Consider the following 24991-nt stretch of genomic DNA (forward strand, 5'->3'; position numbering starts at 1 on the left):
CTTGAGGGTCAGAGCAAGGCCATTTATATCTTTATCCCCAGTGTTCATCTCCATACCTATCTCCTAGTTAGTGTCATAGTGAAGAGATTGTGGAAAGTAGAGCATAAATAATAAGACGGTATTTGGCATGGGATGGGATGGGATAGAGTATAACTTTGAATCCATGCCTCAGACAAAAAAAACTAAGGAGGGTTTATTTTAGCCTGATATGGAAGGTGATGTAAAATTACTATGCACCAGCTCATTAAAAGCATGCTGGTTGAGGGGTGCCTGGGTGGCTCAGTCAATTAAGCATCTGATTGGGTCATGATCCTGGGGTCCAAGAATTGAGCCCCGCTCCATGGGACTCCCTGCTCAGTGGGGAGCCTGCTTCACCCCCTCCTTCTGCTCCTCCCCACAACACACACACCATTTGTGCTCTTGCTCTCTCTCTCAAATAAATAAATAAAATCTTACAAAAAAAAAAAAAAACATGCTGGTTGAATTCCTGGGATGCTAGGGTTTCCCTGGGTTTCAAGTTCAAGCTGCTATATTTACTACTTTCCAAAAGACTTCACCAAGTGGTCAACAGGCAACAAAAAATGTGATGCATCTAGTTCAGTATTTAAAGATTCATTAATGGGGATCCCTGGGTGGCTCAGCAGTTTGGCGCTGCCTTCAGCCCAGGGCATGATCCTGGAGACCTGGGATCGAGTCCCCCATCGGGCTCCCTGCATGGAGCCTGCTTCTCCCTCTGCTTTGTCTCTGCCTCTCTCTCTCTCTCTCTCTCTGTGTGTGTGTGTGTGTGTCTCTCATGAATGAATAAATAAAAATATTTTTAAAAAATAAAAAATAAAGATTCATTAAAAATGGATAAAGAAGATGCGGTATGTGCATACAATAGAATAGTATTCAGCTATGAGAAAGAAGGAAACCCTGTATTTATGACAACATGGATGGACCCAGAGGGCATCATGCTAAGTGAAATAAGGCAAACAGAGAAAGACAAATACTGTATGGTACCCTTTGTATGGGGAATCTAAAAATTCTGCAAACCTGCAGAAACAGAAAGTAGAATGGTGGTTACCAAGGACGAGGGGGTGGGGGATGTGGATGGAGAGACATTGGTCAGAGAATACAAACTTTTAGTTAGAAGATGAATAAGTTCTGGAAAGGAATGGTATTGTGATTATAGTTAACTGTGCTGTTTTATATACTTGAAAGTTAGATCTTAAGTGCTCTCACTACAAAAGAGAAATGGTAATTATGTGACACGATAGAGGTGTTAAGTAATGCTGTGGTGGGAATCATAATTCAATATATAACTTTATCAATTCAATATGTTTTACTCCTTAAATATGTGTGTATGTGTTGATTATATCTCAATAAGGCTTGGGAAAAAATAAAGATTCATTACACTTAAAAGCCAAAGAGTGTCAAGGATCCACTGAGCCCACCTGCTGAATTCCTTACCCAAAACTCTCTGCACCACAAGAATGACTGCTCACTGCATATGAATCCACCATCCACTCATCTTCAATGAGTTAGAGTATAATTAAGTGTACTGAGCTCCCACTTGGTGCCTTGCACTTTGGTGAATAATAATTTCAGCTACAAATGTCCATTGAACTCAAAAGCATCTGTGATGTATGCTGTTCTTTCTAGATCTCCTTAGTGGGAGTTTATCTGTTTATCTAGGATAACGATGCAAGTTTATGCTCAATTATTCATGGGCTAGTTTGCATTCTGTCTTCCAACTTCCTCTTAACAAAAAGAATCAAGCTAGGTTCAAGTGCTCCTTTTTTCCCTAAGAGCTTAATTTTTTAGAGCAGTTTTAAGTTCACAGCAAAACTGAGAGGAAGTTAGAAAATTTCCCCTATGCCTCTTGCCTGTACACATGCATGGCCACCTTCATTGTCAACATCACTAACCGGAGTCACGTACTTAATAATAGCATAATGCCATTTATGGAGTACCTACCACAAGCTCTCATTCATTGTACACAATAACCAAGGTAAACAGCATTATACCCTTTTTGCTTTTGTGTAAACTGGCTTAGAGACCTTCCAAGTATTTCCAAGTATTTCCAAGATCCATGTGGCTAGAAAGTGCCTGAGATGCCATTCAAAAGCAAAGTTATCTTACTCGAAAGTTGTTTGGTTTCCTTAACTTCACCATTAAGACAATTTCTTACCTCTTTATACTTTATCCTCTGAAATCTGGTATAAGTTCATTTAAAACAGGACATTTAGCCAGAAGAAGTGCAAGTAACTCTGCTTACCAGGTGGGTTTTTGCACAGTCATAACAAATAAAGCACTGTTTCTGCCATTGCCGAGAAGGATTCTATGACACTGTCTCTGGTCCATCTATACATTCCACCTTTCCAGGCCTGTAGAGACACTTCTAGTCTTCTTTGTGGCTTCAGTGTTGAAACTGAAATGATCTCAATTCTGAGAACATTAGGAACACCTGCATGTCAATGAACTGCAAACATTAATCAAAACCAAATGTAAAAGATTCCAGGATTGTGTGTCATCTGTATCATCCACACTCTGCTCCTCTCCCTCAGGAGGGATGATTGAGAGTTGATTACAAGTTCTTTTTGATGATGCTGCTAAAAACCATTTGAAAAACATCATCCCCTCTCTTCACAAGATGGATTATATTGGGCAACATGAAGTCATGATTACATTGCACTAATTTTAGCTAAGTCAGACGTCTTCGCGAAGGCATTGCTCATTCCTGTCAACCACGGCTGACTGAGTCAAAGTTCACCCAACTTTGGACAAAAGAGAAACAATCAACCACCCTCTGTCTCCGTGAAGGGGCTGCTGCCTTATCAAGAGTAAAACCAAGCCTGAGGCAGATAAGTCAGTCCATTTCTAGATCCCACAAGTTCTGCCCCCACAGCACCCCACTATCTGCTGGCTTTTCAGTAACACAGGCATCGTAGAGAAGAGTGAAGCTACCTTATGGTCCCCCCCAAACCCCTCACCCCTTCAACTAGGAACCTGGTCTCAAGAACCATGATGCTCATACTTGCCTCCCTCATGGTTTCAGCCTCTCCCAAATCAGAGCGGGTCTTGTTACTGCTCGTCTATGATCTGCTTTGAATTACCTTGTAATTCTAAGAAACATGTTGTAATGTTCCAAGGCAGCAATGCCCCGAGAGCTCTTCCAGAGTCTCAGGACTAGATGGGTTGTTTAGCAGTTGGATCGTTTACTTGGTGCTTTTTCTATTTGCTATTTGTTGAAGATTCTGAGAGGTTTGGAAGAGGATTCCAATTACTCTGACAGTTCTAATTCCTAATCGATTTGCTATAAGGTAAGGGGACTCAAGTTATAATGCTTTGCATTATATCCTGACCTCCATATCATGATAGAGGAACCTTCAAAGCACTGAGGAACATCAGTTAAGGCTACCAACATGATGAGGTGCCGAACTGATCCACAGGTATTTCCTATGCCCTGGAGGTATTTGGTTCAATGGAAGAATGGGAGCTCCGCATTTTCACCTTCTTTCCCTAGTGACAAGAACCATGCTTTCATTCCTTCCAACTTTTCAGATCTCCTGGAAGCTAAAAGAACACTAGTGACTGGTGAGTAGATGGAATCTGAGAGGCCCTGGGACTAAGGCAACCTCCAAGTCTCTGCTTTGCCATATACTGTGTGAGACACTGGCCAATGTCTCACAACTTCTTCAAGGTTCAGTTTCCTCATCTCCAAAATGAAGATAATTGTAATAACTACCTCTCAGGCTTTGTGTGAAGCTCCAATAAGGGAATCGACACGAAGTTTCTTTGTACAACACGAAACCAACACCGCTTGTTAGGGGCAGGGGACCTTTAAAAGCTCAATTCTAACATCACCTGTCACGGTTGGCAAGGAATTGTCATTTTCGGCATTATTTTAGAGACATAAATTAAGACCAGATGGCCCATAAAATTCCTTATGTTCTTTCAGCCAATCTGTAGCAGCACCTGCTAACAAATGAATCCAGATATTTAGAGCCAGCCTTTCAGGCCATGAGCATCCTATAAATGTGCAGCACCTATTACATGCCCACATCTAGGCTAGATCCTCTGTGGGAGACACTGGAAGAAGTAGCTCCAGATATCAAGAGTTTTAAATCTTGTTAAACTCAATCCAATTAACTCAATCAACGAATCCACCAGCCCTCCCTGGAACATTCTACACACCCAGATCTGCCAAGGTGCCACAGGAGAGACATTCCCGCTCTATAGGAATTTGACATCTGAATCATTTCATGACTTCCCTGCTTTAAAAAAGGGGGACAAGGAATGCCTGGGTTGCTCAGTGGTTAAGCATCTGCCTTCAGCTCAGGGCATGATCTCAGGGTCCCGGGATCGAGTCCCATATCAGGCTCCCCGCAGAGTCTGCTTCTCCCTCTTCCTATGTCTCTGCCTCTCTGTGTGTGTCTCTCATGAATAAATAAATAAAATCTTTTTTTAATGGGGGATAAGAGTTATTATAAGGCTATTAATAAGACAAAGCAGGAATCTACCTGGAAATGAGGAAACAGGCCTCACCAAAGGTAGGCTGGAAGGTCAGTCATTACCTCAGGAGCTCTCAGGACAGAATTATATGTCACTTGGCACTGGAGCTTGGAGGCTCTGCTCCTTATGAGGTATTATCAGTGAGACTCTCAGCCCCTGCTTCTTGTGTGACCACCTTCCTGGTACTTCCCATCCCAGTAACCACTGGCGAGGGAGAGTCTGAATGGTCCTTGTCATTGCCAAGACAATGCCCACTCATGTTTCAGACAACCAGAATGCTCCGATTCACGTGGCATGGAAGTGCCCCTGGGTAAGGAAAAGCCCAGATCTGCTTCCCCCAACAAGGACAGTGGATGCATTTGGTTTGCTCCAGAAGAGGCTGCGAGCCTGGCAAATACCATAACAGTCCTCCTGAGAAAATGACTTTTCTCCCTCTCTCCACTCCTCCATCCATATCCCCTCAATGTAGAAAACATCGAGAGTCTGAAAACCCACCCAATGAACTGGAATTACTGGGGGACAGTGTATAAAAGAGGCAGGAAAGGAACTCAGCCTCAAGGATGGATGACACCAGATCTCCAAGGAGATGGAGGCATTCCAGACGGACAAACCTAGTTGAACAATGACAAAACTCCCAAAATGAGCTTCCCTACAGGCACATAACTCCCTTAAGTAGAGCAGTTAAGACTCACTGCTTCTTTTTTCAAGTTGGGAATAAAATAGCAAAGGGAAAGTGACCACTTTCATCCTGTGAAGGAGTTAATTTTTCTATTGCTAGATACTGACATATGTACTTAATAAAGCTAAAAGTCTTTTTCTAGACTTATCCACACTCCAAATTAGGCTCTCTTCATTCTGGTGGTGACTTTTTTCCCTTTCCAGTTTTGGCCTGCTGGTACAGTTCCTGAGAATAATAATAGCAAATTATAATACTAGCATTTACAGACAACCTTAGTGTCAGTTATGACATTCAGTTCTTTCTATGTCTCATCTCATGTAATCATCATTGTACAATGTGTATTATAAAAGGAGACTCTACAAAACAAATCATTAACAAGAGAAGGAAGACCTTCCCCCACCACCAAGGAAGTAATATTTAAACCAAATTTTCAAATATGGTGTAAGAGTTCTCCTGGTAATCAAGTCTGGGAAAGACATTCCACGCAGTGGGATTGGCATCAAAGAGATAGAAACAATCATGGGATGTTCCAGAAAAAGCAAGTGGTTCACCAACATGAGATGATAGGGTCCTTGTGGAAAGGGGTAGAGCTGGGACCAGACACGCTGGAAAAAGCCAAACTGTGGGGAGATTTGTATGTAGTGATTTTATCAAAAATCCAACAGGAATCCACTGGAGTACTTTCACAAGATCTGCATCTTAGAAAGAAGATCTGGGGCAATGCGGAGCATGGATTCATTAAGCACAGAGACTGGAAGTCGGGGCAGCCGGCTGGGAGGCTATCACTATAATTACCCAACTGAGAGCAGACGAAGAATGGAATTGAGCCAATGATGGAGGAGGAAGAGGATCCACCGCATTCAGGAGATCTCTACCTCTAGGGCTTAGAACCCAAGAAGACTGGAAACGCTACCAAACAAATGCCAATGGCACCAGGCTGTAGACGTGTGAGGCCAAGGGACAGTAACTATAATCGGTGCTGGGCAGGTTCAGAGGAGGAAGTGTTTTCAGCCTGGGGACTCCAGCAAAGCTTCCAGAAGGGGTGCTGTTTGAGCTTCATGGCAACAAATGAGTAGGGTTTTAATGGACAGAAATATCTGGAAGAGCATCCCAGGAGAGAGGAGCAAATGCAGAGATTTTGAGGGTGGAAAGCACGAGGCTGACTGGGGAGGTATTAGGACAAAAAACACACTGTGAGGCCAGCCTCCTCGTGCTGCCCCAGCCACCAGAACCCTGGAGCAGGGTCCTGGCAGTTGGCAGACTCTCCATCATAACCCCTTCCGGGCAGGGGTACAAGAAATGAGACATTGTCTTTATCACAGAAAACCACAGATAATGGTCTGGACAAGCTCGAGGGCCTGGAATAGCATTTCCTCAGCAGCACCCAGAGCTTGGAGGTGGAGAGACACCTCATCCAAAGGAGTTCCTGTTACGAATCTGTTAGGCTTTCTTACTCTTCTTTCCTAGTTCTTTTGGGGAAATGGCCCTGCCTTTCCCAACACTCTGTTCTGAGTCTTCTCTCAAATTGTTTCAAGAATGAGTCTTCCATCCTCAGCAGAAACTAAATGGCAAGGCAGGACCCGTGGCAGTGAGCGACAAAAGGAAGTCCTCCCCTCCTGGGGGCTCCCTGTGTCCCCACCTGGGCCTAGAGGCCTGAGAGGCCCGCAGGCTGAGGGCCCACTTCCCGCCCTCCTCCCACCTCTCTTTACTCACCGGCAGCCCAGAGAGCTGTTTAACAGTAAGTGAAACATTGATCCTTTAATTCTCAGCTGTCTGTGATCTGAAAAAAATAACAGTGGAGAAAATATCCTGAGGACGTCAGAGGAAGGGAAATGTGGAGAGCAGATGCCACAGTTTGGTTTTGTCCCCGTTTTATCTTTTAAAAATACATAAAACATGAATAACGAGGGAGAAATAGTTCCAGCTTTGGGGAAAACCAAAAAGGGGTGCTTTATAGTTTGGGTTGCACTTCTTACATTTTAACTTGTTCTGCTCCTCAACACACTTCATGAAATCACAAAATTCTGGAGCCGGGATCGAACTTGAGAGGTGACTTATTCCAGTTCCCAGTTTTTCAGTTGATGGATGAGCATCCAGTCTACAAAAAGCCCTTTCCTTTCATACTCAGTATAGAAATTTTCCCTCTTTGCCACACTAGCCCTCATTGGACCGTGCGGAGAGGCAGAAAGGTTTTGTTAGGTACAAATACTCACTCGCTGCTTTTGTTCATTGACTATCTACTGAGCACCTACTAAACACGAGAGGCTGTTCTTTTTTTTATTTTTTTTTTTTTATTTTTATTTTTTTTACGAGAGGCTGTTCTGAGGGAGAGTGGAAATGCAAACGTGATCCCTGAGTCTCACTGACATGACCAGTCTTACCAGAGAGGGTAGTATGATGTCACCGTATCCAGAGGACACCCAATGAGCATGGGATGGGGGCAAACAGGTGAGAGAGAGAAGCTCAGCCAGATGGAGGATAAAGTTGTGGTAGAGGGGACCTCATTTTAACTTACGCAGTAGAAATATCTACCCATACCAATATCTGTGTGTCGTTCTTTGGTTGTGAAAGGATGTCCACAACAACCTCCTGGTTTATTTTCCTCACAGTCGTGTGAGGTAGGTCTTATTATTATGCCTGACGTATACATTAAGACATGGAGGCCCAAGTTTTCAAAACTAGTCGGTGACTGATGTGGAAGTCAAATTTGGGCCTTGGGACTTTTAGATCTCTTGCTCTCTTCTCTTCCTGATGTGGCCTATTATCATTTCAAAAAATAAATAAATAAATACTAGTATAGAGCATCTCTGGTGTCAGGCACTGTGGTTTATGTTTGGAGAGAGGCTGTGGTACAGAGATGAGTAAACCTTCACAATTGTGTAGTCTAAGAGAGGAAGAACCATAGAATCATACACAAAGAAAAACGTGGGTTTTTTGTTTGTTTGTTTTACAAAACTGAGTCACCAAGTAAGTAAAACGAGCAGCGATTGGTACAGGAGTCCAAGGAGGGGAAAACCACCACATCGTGGGCTAATGTGGTATCATGAGAAGGACGGGCCAATAGAGCTTGCTGTTTGGGAGTAGAGGTCAACTAAGAAAAAAAAAAAAGGAAAACCATTAATTTTGTGTGGAAGTGCCTAGGAGAGCATGAGCTGTGGAGTCAATCAGAGATGGGTTCACATACTAGTCCTGTCCCTCTGTGGCAACTTTGAGTAATTCACTCAAACCCCACCAGACCATGTAGGCATTCAGTGAGATCACACACATAAAGCATTTATCATAGTACCTGGAATACACCAATTCTCAATAAATGGTGGAGATGGTGGCGGTGGCAACATCACTCTAAGATCATCACCACCACTGTCATTTTCTCAGACATGCCAGAGAGGATCCCTCAGGCCACCCCCGACACTGCTCCCTGCCACTCGCCCAGGTGCGAATCTACAAGCCTCTTAAGAAAATGTGGCTCTCTTCTCACCTCCCCTCCTGTCCTGGGTCCCCTGTGCATGACGTTTGCAGAACAACCATTTCTATGATATTGCATTTCCTTCAGGATCTCCCTATTTTCTGGAACTTTCTGTGGAATTTACATTCCTCTAGAAAGGACAGCCCTTCTTCCCAAGGAACCAAACAGTGCCTGCTACAGTCCCCAGTGGCCCCTCAGCAGATAGGAGTCAGGGGTACCCTAGGACTTGTCTACTCTCCCCTGGAGGTTCTCTCTTGGTCTGCTATTACTTACTGCATAACTCTGGGCTGCACTATTAGCAGTCAAAGCTGTAGGGGACCCAGCTGCCATGAAACAGACACATAAAGGAAAAATGTGAAGCCAAAAATGAAGTGCTGCAGCTGAAATCTGTGAAGGAGGCAGTGTTTCTATTTAGAGTCCGCCAGCCTCCCCAGCAGGACTCCATACACCACTCTTCTCCCCCAACCCATGCTCCCTCAGCCTCTTCCTACCCTCCAACAAGTTGTCAACTATTCCCTGAAGGAGAATCCAGAAGGTATGCCAAAAAAAAGGGCCTTGGCTGAGTGTCAGGACCCTGGGGTCCAGGTTGGACTCTGCCAGTGATGAGCTGTGGGAACTTTGGCAAAGGATTGAGTTTTTCTGAGCTTTCATTTGTAATTGACTAGACCAACACTGCAGCTCTAACCCTGGGTGATTCTGCTGCTGTGCTCTTTCCTTAGCACATATTTTATAGATATACACACACTCACGCACGTGCACGCACACACTATCACTCATCAATGAATTATATTATTTTTAATGCTTGTAATGGTTATCCAGCTGTCAGTTTTATGTTAAGAGCAAAAGAATTCTCATATTAACACTATGGGCAAAGTTGACTTTCTGTAAGATACAAAATCTGACTCAAAATTATCAGAAAAAAGGGAAGCTGTAAATATAAAAACATGTAGAGAGTATGAATACATAATTCACACAAAAGAAGGTGCAAAGAGTAAAAGGCACTGGGAATATGTTTTCTCTTATGAGCAGAAACATAAATCAATATATATAAATTAATAAATATAATAATATAAATATGATATACTAATAAAAGTAATAAATAAATATCGGTTCAAATGATATCGATATATTAAGACATATTATAAACTCTTATTAATCAAAACAGAAATTTCCACATCAGGAACAAATAGATCAATGGGACAGAATAAAGAACTCATAAATTAGCATGTGTGTGGGTGTGTGAGTATGAAGGTGGCTGGGTGTGTACCTAACATGATAAAGACAACAACACCAACCAATAAGGGAATACAGATCATCTAGTAGATGGTTCAGGAGAAATCGATTCCCACATGGAAAGCTATAAAAAGTCAATTCACAAAAGAAGTAGCACAGATGTCTAAAAAAGCATATAAGGAAGGCTCAAACTTGGGATCCCTGGGTGGCGCAGAGGTTTAGCGCCTGCCTTTGGCCCAGGGCGCGATCCTGGAGACCTGGGATCGAATCCCACGTCGGGCTCCCGGTGCATGGAGCCTGCTTCTCCCTCTGCCTGTGTCTCTGCCTCTCTCTCTCTGTGTGACTATCATAAATAAATAAAAATTAAAAATAAATAAATAAATAAAATCTTAAAAAAAAAAGGAATGCTCAAACTTGCCAATAATCTGAAAAGTCAGATTAAAACAATGAGGTACAAAGTGGTAACTTTTACAGTTATCAGAAAGCAAAAACAGCTGGTGAGAGTGTAAACTGGAACTGCCATTCTAGGAAAGAATCTGCCAGCATTTAGCATAACTAAATGTTTATTTTTCTGACCCAATGAATTCACTCCTAGGTATAAATCCCAAAGTTCTACCATGGGTCTGTAACTGTGTGTATACAATAATGTCTTCCGTGATGTTGTTTGCAGTTGCAAGTAGTTGGAGGCAAGCTAGTTTTTGATCACTAGGGCTAATGAATAAGTCATGTGCAAGAAATGCAATCTATGGCACAGTGTGCAGTAATAAATGAAAAAGCGAGGACAAATCTCAAAAAATATTCAGCAAGCAAGAAACAAAATGAAAGTTATAACACAATTTCATTGATGTAAAAATAAAAAGAAGAACATGATACATACAGAGAACCACAGTATATCGTTTACAAAAACACAAACTCCAGGACACATTAGAATGGTTTTCTACCAAGAACGTACTAGTAAGGAGTCAGTCAAGAAAATATAAACCCCCAGGCAAGAGGGATTGAGGTGCACTCAAAACCATTGGAAGGACTAGAGGTGTGAGGGGCAGGGAAGACCACCACTAGTTCCCAAGTTCACTACCAGCCTCCAAAAAAACAGGAAATTGATACTGTCACCCATGAGGACTAGAGGAAATGCCGCCAATGGTACAACTGCATTTTCACAGAGGCAAGTGATTTATGGGAGAAGGCCTGAGGTTGCTGCAAGATCTCACATCCGCCAAAGCCCACACGTCTGCCTACAAGTCGGGAGGAAAAATAATGTTCTCCTAGTTCTAATGAGGGCATCTCTCAGCAGTGAAATATAAACTAGAACCCTTCTGATCATGGAATCTGGAACATGTAAGCTTCTAGCTTGGTGATAAAAGGAGCACCTGAAAGAGCATAGGAATGGTGCTGAATACCAACAGACATTCTTCTGGCTGCCCAGGACCCATTCACAGCCTTCCGTATTTAACTCCCAAACAACAATAGTATCAGCAGCACACTTTCTGCCTAATATGATGCAGTTACCCCTTGTACAAATAAAGAGGCATTCACCTCTCCACAAAGAGATTCCCAAGTGGAATATCATCGTTGCGACCATTGTCTAGTTCAATATCACTGAATCAATTTAAAGGCATGGACTTAATCACCAACAGCAGACCTTATACTAAAATAGTAGATGAAAGGAAGAGGGGACACGGAAATCCTATCTTGCTTAATATAGACAAATAAAGACATGTGAACCTATACCTAAGAATATGAATGCTGCTATAGTTGTCATTTCTTCAACTGATCCCAAGATTATAGTTGATATTTTAACTCTTATTCCACTACCTATTCCATGATTTTTTTGTCCTTCAACAGCCTTCAATAGCTGGCCATAGTCCTTGGCCTAGGACAGTGACCCAAAACTTTACTCCTAAAGGGCCTGCACATTAGTGGCCCTGCCTGGGTTGGGCTACTATAGTCTTTTATTAAGTTCTTCACAGCGTGAAAGTACTAGCAGGCACCCCTAACTCCCCCAGAATCCACATATATGCTTTCTGACTCTGTTTTAAAGCACCAACCCTATTTTAGGATTGGTTGCTGTAGACAACACAGGAACCCCTCCTTCTGTGTCTCTTGGTTCAGTGACATGAGGAGAACAAAATGGAGAACCTTCCATTTCATTGTAATAAAAACCAAAGGTAAGGAAAAAAACTACTGAAAGCCGCCAGTTTCCCTCTTGGGAAGAAACAACTTGAATGACAGTTAACTTCATAGCAGAAACCATAGAAGTCAGAAATGAGTGGCTTAACATTTTTCAAGAGCTAGGGGAAAAAAAAATCTCAACCCAGAATCTTATTACTACTGAAAATATCCTTCAGGGATTAGGGAAAATTAGACATTCTCTGATAAAGAAAAACTAAAAGAAATTATCCCCAGCAGACCTGTCTTAAAAAATATATCTAAAGAAAATTCTCTAAACAGAAAAAAAATGATGAAATTAGGAACTTTGGGACTTCAGGAAGGAAGAATAATGTAAAAAATATATATATGGGTAGATACAATAGGCTTTTGTCATCCTCTTCCTCTTGCATTTTCTAAATTATATTTGATGGTCGAAATAAAACTTATTTCATGTCTGACGTGGTTCTAAACACACATGTATATGTGTACGTAAATATATGTAGAGGAAATGTTGAAGAAACGTGTATCATAGATGGGGAGAATAGGTATATTAAAGAGAGGTAAGTAAGGTACTTCACTGAAACTGGTGAAATGATGACAACAGTAAATTGTGATGTCTCTTTGGAAGATTAAGAAAAATATTTATAATACAAACATTGTGTCGGGGCCATCTGATGTTTCTCCCCCAGGGAACCCTCTCCACACTTCATCCTAAGGATTCTAGGTCCATAAACGTGTTTAAGAATGGAAATTGGATCATGGGCCATAACTACCTATTAGGATGACTCAAATGAAAACCTAAAATATTTTTATTGATGCATATCAAGACTTTAATAGCTTTCCATCTATTGATTCTTGGGGGAACATGTTCAATTACATTTCAAGGATTTCTGGAGATCAAACTCTTATTACCAACTTTGACCCGCTTCCCATATTGGTAATCTGCTTACTTGGTCTCTGTCGTTTGGGAAGAAGTACATTTCAATGGCTCCTGCCCTCATTCTCAACTTTCAGAGAGAAGGCACTACAGAGCTTTCAAAGAATGCCAGTGCCCCCCTCACCAATGTATGCTTTATGCCTTTCTGAAGGGAATGTCGTTTGGACTCTTTCCAATGACCCAGTAAGGAGATGGGTAAGTGAATCCTGACATCTCGATTTATTTACTGTGGAACAGAGTTAAATCCAGGCTTCAACCTGGATCAGTGAACTTCTGCTGCTGCATAAACAATCTTTCAAAAACCGTAGATTAAAACTGCAAAGACTACTTCTGTGGTTCCTGGGATTATTAGGCAGTTCTTTAGGCTTAAGGATGAATGATTAGGATAACTTCATTCACATATCTGAAGATTTGCCTGAGATGGTTGAGACTTTTCTCCAAGTCTCCAACTTATCACTCATCCACCAGTAGCTAGCCTAAGCTTGTTCAAATGGTGGCAGAAGGGTTCCCACCGGCAAGAGAGTGCAAATCCCAATGCCTCTGCTTGGATCACGTTTGCTAATGTCCCATAACCAAAGTAAGTTATATTGTCAAGTCCAGACTCAAGAAGTGGAGAAAAGAGTGAAGTCCCATTACAAAAGGGTGGGTATACAGGAGTGGAAAGAATTTGAGTAAATCTTGCAAACCAATCATCACAGAGTCAGCCAACAGAGAAGACTGTAAAACCATTCCCAGCCCTTGAAATTGACACGCTGAACCCATAATCTTTTGATAATGCACCCAAATCAATAACTTTAGCATATCCCATGTTCATTTTGAACTATCTCATAATAGGGGGGATCAAGGAGCATCAGCCATCTCTTCCCCAATCAGACTTGTACTTGTCCCTCTGGGTTAGGCCGGGCTCTGCCTTTAGTTACAGGTCTATAGGTAATGAGAAGTGGCAGGAGCAGATTTTGAGGAAAACTAAGATCTACTTATAAGAGAATTGCCCCAGGCAGTTCCAGCAAGCTTGCGGGCTTTTCCAGCAACACTAGTCTCCTCAGATAAGGGAGAAGCCGCTGGGAAGAGAGTGCCAGTCAGATGTGGGCTTTAAGGTAATCAGATCCATCCAACTTTTCCCACATGTTCCCAATTCACTTTTTATGGTCTCTCCCTTTGCAAAGCAATGTCATAATTTTCACACGTGACATTGCAAGGCTGAGAATTCAACCTGCGACATAATTCTATAAGACACAGGATCAAATTGTGGATCTGATTTTTTTATACATTGGCCCGGCAGCCACAACATCTAAGAGATTCTTTTAGCCCAGGCATCCACACTCTCTGGCTCCTCCAATTGTGCTTTAATCAGATCATTTAAACTCTATAGCAGTCATAAGCCATTGTCCCCCTCCATAGTCCCAGTAGTCTTTATTTCCATACTTAAAATCTACTACAACAGCTACTTGGTCACTCAAAGTCTCATCTTCAAAAGAAAGTTTGTAGGCAACAACAGGTGATCCTTTAAATAATGCTTTTGTTATTGCATGCCATGGATTATTAATATCCATGCCACCAGCAATTATGTCACCACTGCTTTCAAATGTAACTAGGTCAAATAACAAATCCCAGCTTTCCATATGTAAAGATATATTTCCTACAACCACTGCTGATACCAAATATTTTATCAGTCAAGATTCGGTCAGGAACACACTAACACACAATGTATTTCAAGGAGGAAGGGATTTAATACAAGTAATTAGGTACTTAAAAATCCACAGAGTGGATGGAGGAGTAAAGGTCAAGGAAGAATGTTTCTACCTCTCGGAGAATTAGGAGTTTTCTGCCAACCAAGTCAAACACTACAGGAATTCCCTCTTGCCTCTGATGCAGTAAAATGCTGTAAAATCTCATCCGTCTAAATCCTGATGTCTGCCTACCACAGAGGGAGGAAAATTAATGACATCTGCATCTAGTCTGCCTTCCAAATCCTTTATAAGAATTTTTCATTGGCAAAATATAAAGTGGAACTTTACTGTCAAGAGATTCTGAACATTCTAATTCCCAAGGATTCTTGGGGAGAACATACAAGAAAGGCAGGATTTTGAGACCCAGTGGGAGTAGAAATTGAAAAAGAAAGAGAAAAATAAATTTAAACAAAAAAGAGGCCCTGTATAGATGATGACAATGTGCTCTGAATTAAGGAATATAAATAAGGGAATTCTCTGCACCTGAGGTCCAGTGACAGGAAAATGAGAAAAAAAAAATAAAGAAGCTCATTCACTACATATAGATAGAGCTCTCTGGGAATTTAATATATATATATATTCATATCAAAGTTAAAAAATTATATCTTATACTTCTTCCTTATTCAAAAGAAATTATTCAAAAGAATAAGGACATTTTGTGGACATTAAAATCCTTTTTACCATTCTATATGAGAAAAGAACAGTTGATCTTGCATTCTCAAAAGCTACATCCTGAGAATTTTGAATATTCCACATTTGTGGATTTGTTTACTCTTCCCTTTATTTTGGTCATTTTTTGCTTCATGCATTTTGAGGCTATGCTATAAATTATATACAACTTAGAATTTTTCTGCATCCCTGGTGCATTGACATTTTATCATTATCAACTACCCCTCTTCTGCTACAGTAGTACTCTGGACTTTGTCTTCTTTGTCCAACAGAATAGATACTCCAGCTTACTTTAAATTATGGTAACATCACATCTCTTTCCATCATTTTATTTTCAAAATGTCTGTATCTTTATACTTAAGGTCTGTTTCCTCTAGGCATCATTCAACTGGTTGTGATCTTTAATCCAGCCTGTCATCTCTGTCTTTTAATATTGCCATTTAGTACATTTATATTTAATGTATCTACCAATATATTTGTACTTAAACTATTATTATTCTACTATTTGTTTTATAATGCCTCACCTTTTATATTTTCCTTTAACTCTCTTTTCTCGCCCTTTCTTGAACAAAATCTCAGTAGTTTTTTTTTTTTTTTTAAGATTTCTGTTCCCCACTATTGGCCTGTTAATTATACATTCTTTTACTATTTCTCTTTAGCAGTCACCCTGATGATTAAAACATCAAACCCTGACCTTATAAAGTCTAACATAAATTAGAACTTTTATGTCCCAAAATAAAACATGGAGTAAAAAACAAAATGTTTTTAAAATTTAAAATAAATTCCAGAGCACCTGGGTGGCTCAGTCAGTTCAACAGTTGGCTCTTTATTTCAGCTCAAGTCATGATTGTTATGTCCTAGGATCAAGCCCCATGTCAGGCTCCACACTTTGTGGGGAGTCTGCTTGAGATTCTCTCTCCCTCTCTCTCTGCCCCTCCCCCTGCTCGAGCTCACACTCTCTCTAAAATATATGTCTTTTAAAAAAAATTTTTTTATTCCATTTATCTTCCTCTCTTTTTGAGCTTTGTTGTCAAGTATTGTATTCACATATGTTTCATACCATGAGACACTATTACTATTTTTTATGAAAATAGTTGTTTATATTTATCCATGTATTTATCCATTATATTGTTTTGTGTTTCTTTCTACAGTTTTTTTTTTCCCCAATCTGGAATAATTTTACTTCTTCCTGAAGAACTCACTATAGTGATTTTTAGTATAGATATGCTGAGAAGTTGTTTCTGTTTTTTAAAAATGTGACTTTTTTTGCCTTCATTTTAAACATTTCCTTGAGTGTAGAATTCTATGTTGGCAGTTATTTTCTTTCAAAAGCAAATACATTATACTATTGTCTTCTGGCTTTGATTGTTTCTCTTGAGAAATGAGTTAAAGCCTGATTTTCTTCCTTTTTAAGATTCTTTCCAAGGTTTTTCTAGCTGCTTTTAAGTTTGTTTCTGTTTGTGTTTTGTATTTGTTTTTCTTAAGTCTTACTATGATATGCCTACCAGTGGATTTCTTTTAGCCAGTTTGGGATTTGCAGGATTTGTAGTGATTCTTGAATCTGGGGCTTGATGTCTTTTGCATTAAGAGTACAAAATTCCAAAATTCTATTAAAAATAAGATATGGGGATGTCTAGGTTGCTCAGTGGTTGAGCATCTGCCTTCAGCTCAAGGCATGATTCCAGAGTCCCAGGGTCAAGTCCCACATCGGACTCCCCACAGGGAGCCTGTTTATCCCTCTGCCTGTGTCTCTGCCTCTCTCTCTGGGTCTCTCATGAATAAATAAATAAATAAAATCTTTTTTAAAAAGATAAGATATAAGACATCAACTTAGTGGACTCCTCTTATATTAAAATTTATATTTATTTCAAACTCTGGAAACTATGATATACTAGTACATAAAAAGTAAGATATAAATTGCATCTGAATTAGAACTACAATTGTTGTATAATAAGTATTATATGGAAAGTTTGGGAAGAAAATAAATCAAAATTATGAACAATTATGTTAAAGCAAAAATTCAACAGGAAATTTTTAAAAAGCATTTTCTTTAATGTCAATTCCATTTTTACAAAGTAGAGTACTTTTATAGGAAAAAAACAATAAAATTTTGTAAATGTTGGCTTTTCATTTTAATGATCTAGTAAAAATCTAGTAAAGTCCTAATGATCTTTTTTTCAAATTATCTTTGGAATACAAAAAAACTACTCTTTGGAATACAAAAAGCTAATAGCAAATGGATATCAGAATTACCTGTTGGTGTCAAAGACTCCCAAGCTCCACTCCTCCCTTTTGATTACTGACTAACAATGTAAACTAGTCACTAATCTTAGTGAACTTTTTGTCTTAGGGGTCCTTTTATAATCTACTGAAAATTATGGAGCTTCTCCCCAGAAAAATGCATATATGCCTACCTACAATCAAATTTATAAATGATTTCCATGAATTTATGAATCCCCTGAAAGCCAAGGATACAGATCCATAGTCATGAGGCAAAGTCCCCTGCCGATGAAGACCTAAATCATCCAAGCAGTCCTAGGATCAAGCCCGGAGTAGGGCTCCCTAGGCAGAGGGGAGCCTGAATTCCCTTTGCCCTTCCCCCTGCTCATGCTCTCTCTCTCTCTCTCTCTCTCTCTCTCTCAAATAAATAAATAAAATCTTAAAAAAATAATAAAATAAAATAAACAAAATAAATCCTCCAAGCATGAGAGTCCCCATCTGTCTAGATCCCTGAGGAATCTCAGGAATCTAGTATAAGAACAGCCCCTATGATCCAACTCCTCACTTCACACATGAAAAACTCCAAACTCAGACATGCACAAGACTTGTGCATGGTCCCAGAGCTACTCAGTAGAAACACTGGAACAAAACCCTTGTTCCCTCCTGACTCACATCCCAGTGACCTCTCCATAACTCCTTGATTTCTCAGACTAGGCAACACCTGATCCCAGAGGTACCAAGTGGTTGCCCTATCAGAGACTTCAAGGTAACAAGGCACATCCTGAAGCATAAGCTTTCTTTAGAAAATTGATCTAGATTTGGAATAAAAGACACTCGGGTATATTATAGAGTGCAAATTTTGCAAAAAATTATAAGAAAAATACATCATTTTTTTAAATGTATTGAGCCTTCCGAGAGTCACCAATGATTTTAGAGCCAAATCCCCTATAAGTACTTTTCCATCCCCTCTGCCCTGCCCTCCTCCACACCATGCTGCTATCATGCCCCTGCCTTCAGTAAGTAGCCCAGACTACCATCTGTATGACTTCAGCTAAGTTGCTTAATCTTCCTGAGCCTTAATTTCCTCTTCTGTAAAATGGAGAGGATGGTAGTACTCACATCCTGGGATTGTTGCTTAAAATATTGCCTGCAACACTGCCAACTACTCTCTATATATTGTCATTGTTTTTACCGTTAGTACAATCGGTTTGTGCAATCACTGTGCTAGGTATAATCAGCCTGTGAAACAATAGATGTGAGTGTGCTGGGTGAACATTAAAGCATCTTCCACGTATAAGGCATCATTATTAACATAGTTGGCTCGGTAGCTATGGACAGTCATAGGTCATAAAATTAACATGGACAGAATATTTACCCTTTATGAAACCCTGACAGTTGTTCTGTTTGGGGAATTGAGAGAGCTCCCAATAGAATCCCAGGAGAAGAAAGCTGCCTCAGAAGAAAGATGACCCTTAGATAAACAACCATAAACAGATTTCAGTATCATCATTAGACCAACAAATCACCCTTCAAAAACGCCAGCTGACAGCTCCGTGATCCAGTACTGATGGGAAAGAAACCCTGCTGGGGTGAAATAATTGAGGGAAATATGGCCAGATTAGATGTCATCTGATGAGTTTACATTCTATAATAATTTAAACAGTCATTGGATCTCCATCCCTGCCTTATCCAGCTCTGCAATACTTAATATTTGTGGCTGCTCCTGGTGGCTCTCCCTCAGCCCTAACTTCTGGCCCAGGGTTTAAATAAATTGCATTTCCTGGGTGTAATTTGAAATAAATTAGCCACGGGATGGCTGCCTTCCCACCAGGTTCCCACCAGGTACCTGGACATAGTGCTTCATTCTCTGTCTCTCTCTTTTTTTAAGATTTATTAATTTGTTGAAAGAGAGGGGATGAGGAGAGGGGCAGAAAGAGAGGGAGAGAGAGAATCTCAAGCAGATTCTGCACTGAGCATGGAGACCTAGGCGGGACTCGATCCCATGACCCCAAGATCAGGATTCTGAGATCACAACCTGAGCAGAAACCGAGAGTCCCAAGCTTAACCAATTGTGCCACCCAGGCACCCCCACACCTTTAAAGAATAAAGTGCTTTATTCTAGGCACTTAGAAGCACTTTTTAACAGCAACTAAGATGCGCCAAGAGAGAAGAACTAATCGTTGGTCTGCTGGCCCCATCAGCCAGGAGGAATCGATTAAATTACCAGATTGTGCCATGTGCCTTGTTTGCAGCATGAAAAGCTGGGAAACAATTCTAGGGTTTGAGCCAGAGCAGAAGAGGCAGCCCCAAAAAGGGCCAGAGCACAAGGCTGCCCCAGGGTTTGTCGTGGTCCATGTGGGCCATCCACCTCCCTGAGTTCACGCGGCAGCCGCTCCCCTCTGTCTGGTTGCCTGGATCCCTTCACCAAGTCCCACTTTCATATTTTCATATTTATGAGTTCGCATAGTTGCACTCCACCATTCATTTCTGCCTTTTCCCCATCTGTTTATATGAGGCAGCCACATGAGAGGAAAAAATAAGACACCCTAGAAATTAATTCCATGAAGTAAGAATTTACTGTCTCTGCCACGTAGGGGAGCATAAAAGAAGGGGAGATGTCGTTCTGTAATTCATTCTTGAAAGTGTGACAGCTTCTGGGTGTCTCAGGTTGGGGGTGGGGGTGGTGAGTTTTATTTTCCAGGACCCAAAGTTTGTCTTCCTTCTTGATCTGTGCAGCAAGGGCCTGCTTCTGAAAGACCAACCAAGTTCATCAAGCACTCAGTGTGAATATTTAGCTGGGTGATTCACTCAGTGTTTTCACTGTCACTGAGGATGAGTCAATGTCAAAGTTTGAAGGGAGCTGAGAGTTTATTAAATCCAACCACATTATTTCACAGATGGGGAAAACAAAGGCCAAAAGGATCACTATTTGCCTAAAGTCATATATAAGCTATGTGGCAGAGCCAAGACCAGAAGCCTCAAACTCTTCAATCCCCAGGCCAGAGAACTTTCCCAAAATGTGCCTCTTGAGTTCCATGCATCTTTCTCTTGTCTTGAGTCCCCCATGGAGCTCAGACTCAGAAAAGCCCCGTCAGTGACAAAGAGAGCACAGCTTCTATGGCGTAGTTCCGACAACCGTTCTAGATGACAGGCATATTCCCTATGATCCAGAAAAAAAACAAACAAACAAAAAAAAACACTCCAAAGAATATGTTCTAAAGAATACAGACATGCATAAAGTTGTATGTAAAGATAGCTTTGCAATTAAAAATATGGAATTCATATTATTTTAAAAATTTCAAAATTATATATAGGATACCAAGCTTCCCATTACAGAGATTCGAACAGCAAGTACCAATTGTAGTTAATCAGATCATAAAGAGGGTTTACCTGTTTGTGTCTTTTTTCTTCTTTCTGTAGAGTAAGTGCATTTATTTTTTAGATGCAAATACACCATCCCTCAAGGCACATAAAATAGTTGTCATTTCTGAAAATTGTGTCTACCAGAGAAATACACAATTTCCTTGACTCATATGCCTTCCTCCTTCACCGCAAGAGCCTCAGCACTTTACACTTTAAACATATCAGAAAAACACCCAGGAGAGAAGAACCACCAACGGCTCAAAAAAGAAGAGTTCCTTATACTTTCTGGGTTTATTGAGATGCAACAAGATGACTTCTTTTGTTTTATGTCAAACACTAAATCTAAAGTAATAATCCTCAGAAATATGCCAGTTCTGATTTTTTCCTTCTTATCCATAGTATAGCTCCAGTGTGACAGGACATAAAATGAATGGCCCCGGTGTAAACTAACGTTGCAGAAACATCACATCTATTTTTTTATCTGAAATAAACAATATAAAATGTAACTTCTGTGATCTGAAATTCAAGGTTGCAACTCTTAAGCACTTGGTTTTCCAAAGATAATCAATTAGAAAAAGAAAAATATATCAAATACTAGAAGCATTTTTTTTGTACTCCTAAAACATAAGGTCTTTGTAGAAAATAAAGCAGTATTTAAATCAAACACACACACAATACAGATGAATGAATTGAATTAAAAATCCTTAAAAAGTTTTCCCCTTGTCGGGCTCTGCCTGGAGCAGGGAGTCTCCTTGAGGAGTCTCTCTCTCTCCCTCTCCCACTACCCCTCCCTCCATTCACTCCACTCTCCCTCTCTCCCTCAAATAAATAAATGTTTCTAAAAAAAGAAATCTCTAAAAAGTTTAAATGTTGAGCAAAAATAAAAGTGAATAAAAGTAAAAAATATTACAAACAAAATAATTCATGACACTATCATGTTAATCTTAGTGCACTGTATTAGATTTACAGTAACAAGAACAGTTAAAATGAACACCAAAGGCACCTGGGTGGCTCAGTCGATTAAGCATCTGCCTTCAGCTCAGGTCATGATTCCAGGGTCCTGGCATCAAGGACTGCGTCAGGCTCTCTGCTCAGCTGGGAGTCTGCTTCTCCCTCTGCCCTTCCCCCTTGCTTATGATCTCTCTCTCTCTCTCTCCCAAATAAATAAATAAAATCTTTTAAAAATAAATAATAAAATAAAATAAAATGAACACCTAAGATGATGGTCTTCAAATGACATTAAATGCTATCTTTGATCTTTTGGGGTTTTGGCTTCACAATAAGTATATAATAAATATCTGTAATACCTTGTCCATGTTGAGCACTTATCTTTCTCCATTTGAAAGCCCTTCTCCAGAGTCACACTTAGAGCCATCCCAGTGGCTGGGGAGTAGAGACTCAGCAGTGGGTCCATTAACAAAGCAGACTTCGTATCTACATGTTCCTGGAGTTTGTATATCCACTGATCAACATAATCCAGAAGTTTCTTTTCCCATTGGTCCCATATTTTCAGTAAGAATCTTTTCCAAGTAGGAGCACCCAGATTGTTCCGCCATCGCAACACCAACAATGTCTTCCCTGGCCTTTAGTGATGCTTTCCCACCACTTGGCATTACGACCCTCGCAGAGATGTTTAACTAGACTACATACACTCTGCAGAAACGCAGCAACTCCAAGGTAAGTATATTTGACTTGTCACTTGCTTTCTTTGGTGGGAAAGAAGAAACTGCATTTTTAAGGTCCCTCCCAAGAAGAGAATGATTTTGTGGCACAATCTTACACCGTGATGTTTATTTCCTCCAGGGGAGCTGCAGATTTCTCTCAACACAGCGTTGGGTCTTCAGTCACAGTTCCAGATGTCAATCCAGTTCCAGAAGGAAAAGGTGTGGAGGGTGCCATGTCCAAAGCTCCAGAAAAAGAGGACAATTGTGTGTCAATCATATGCTTGTATGTCCTGTATTTCCAAAGTGACTGAAACTGCTCTCCTGTGGGAATATGATTCTGCTGCTAAGATTGAACCATATTCATTGATTGGTGAGCACCAGGTGACAACTTTGACCCCACAGACTCCATTATAGTTCAGACCCTCTGGAAGTTCAGACCCTCTGGAAGTTCGGACCCTCGGTGCTAGGGCAGAAGAGGTCTTTGAAGAACCTGCTAGAACCTTCCTTGTGGACACCATAACTTTCCTGAGGAACACGTGCTGCTTCCTGCAGTTGCATAGGAGAGCAACTTTATTTTACAAGCATGACTAGAGTACTCCAATTGTAAATATTTTTTGTAGAAAATCATTTTGTACTCACTGCATTAGGGTCACATCTCAGGTAAAGGAAGCAGGGATTTTCATCTTGGCTGATCAGGCTTCTCTTCAAAATCACCAGATGTCGGTCCCCAGGCCAGTGGCACCAGCAGCTGCTCCCAGCCCAAGTCCCTGGCGCCCAGTGCAGCCCAGGTGAGAGGGAGGCTCTGGGCCAGGGCTCCACCTGCTGCATCCCAGGAAGAGGCCAGCAGCGAGCAGTAGGTCTGTCCCGCGTCCTCACCCTGGGCTCTAATATGCTGCCGGCCCAGGCCAACTCTGAAACTTCTCTTTGTGTTTTTCTATGAGTTTCTTCCCAAGTTGTATATACAAATATGTTTGTATTTTAATGTTTTAATTGGAGAAAATATTACTTAAAGTAAACCAAATGTTTTAGTAAACATTTCATTTTGCTCTTGAGCAACTCCTCTTCAGAGTGCTCTTCTGAAACCAGACTTCTAGTCCACGAAGTGATTGGGCCTCCAACCACCATCACCACCAAACTACTGACCCATTCTGATACCCTGCCCCTGGAGGCTGCATCCTGAGTCCTATGCCTCCTCCAACATACATGCTCTCAGGTCTACTGAGCTCCTGCCATGAGATGCATTATCACTCAAAAAGCCAGCATTTTTGTCAAGAGTTCCAGCATCCCAATATTCCAGCATCTGATGTCAGACAGAACCATAGTGCTAATTTGCCCTGACAGGTGCACTGACAATGACTTGAACCATTCCTATGTCTGGTGTCCCAGATACATACTCAAGTTTGGCCTTCTTTTGTCCTTGCTGGAATCCCAGTTCAAGGCCCCTTTCCAAGTTCCGGCATCTTCTGATGGCTCTTCAGATCCAGTGGTTGATAACCCAGCATACTTTGAGTCTGTATCCACTGGAGCCATGACATATGGAATCAAATAAGGCTGAGGTTCTTCACGGAGAGCTCCCTGGAAGAGGTCCCTCATCATCTGACACTCAAAGCATGGCAGAAAGCTAGCAATAATTTAAGGGTTTGTGTTTAAAGAAATACTTGGCAAGGATGGCTGAGCTTTAAATTAATAAATTCTATTTCACTGTAGACACAAACCATGGGTGTCATCTATTAGGACTTGGCACTTTATGGCTCCTGGAGATGGACCCATATCAGAATAGACCTTAGTCATTTGACAGGAATAAGATGAACACAACACATCACCCAGCAGTGATGCTTCCTCCAGCCCCTTATCATCTCAGTAATTTCAGGAATTTATAAAAGAGATTTAAACATAATTTTGGATTCTCATACATCTAAAGTTGTTTCTGAGGAATCTTTAAAGTAAAGGAAGCGAGCTCAAGAAGAAAAATCAAACCGGAGCTCCTAGGCAAGTTAGCTTCCCTTAAGCCCCATTCATCCATAAAAAATATTTTTAAATAAAGTTTTCCCTCCAGAGTATGAGAGAGAACTCTTAGCCAGGGTTCATGTGATGGAGGCATGGAGCAGGGGCAGTGGAAAATGAACATCCCTGACTTGCCTTGTGTGAAAGGAAACGATAGCTCTAGTTTTGCCCATTAAAATCAGGTTAGCGTATAAATTTTTGGCAGGAAATTAAATGATGCAAACAGATGGAGATAGCGGTATCTTAATGCCCAAAGCAGTTTGTCTTTAAATATAATAATATAATAAAATGAGGGAGGGAGTTTGCTTCTGAGCATCTGTTTTTATCTCAAGAGAAACTATCAGAGACAAGAGAGTACAATGGCTTTTGGAACCGTGT

General features: G+C 40.8%; 1 pseudogene; it reads right to left on the reverse strand.

The window, feature by feature from the left end:
* Positions 1 to 22270: 22270 nt before the first annotated feature.
* Positions 22271 to 24202, reverse strand: LOC140626763 (ATPase PAAT pseudogene; annotated as a pseudogene).
* Between the last annotated feature and the right edge of the window lie 789 nt (positions 24203 to 24991).

This window comes from Canis lupus, chromosome 38, assembly GCF_048164855.1.
Source record: "Canis lupus baileyi chromosome 38, mCanLup2.hap1, whole genome shotgun sequence".
NCBI classification, from domain to species: domain Eukaryota; kingdom Metazoa; phylum Chordata; class Mammalia; order Carnivora; family Canidae; genus Canis; species Canis lupus.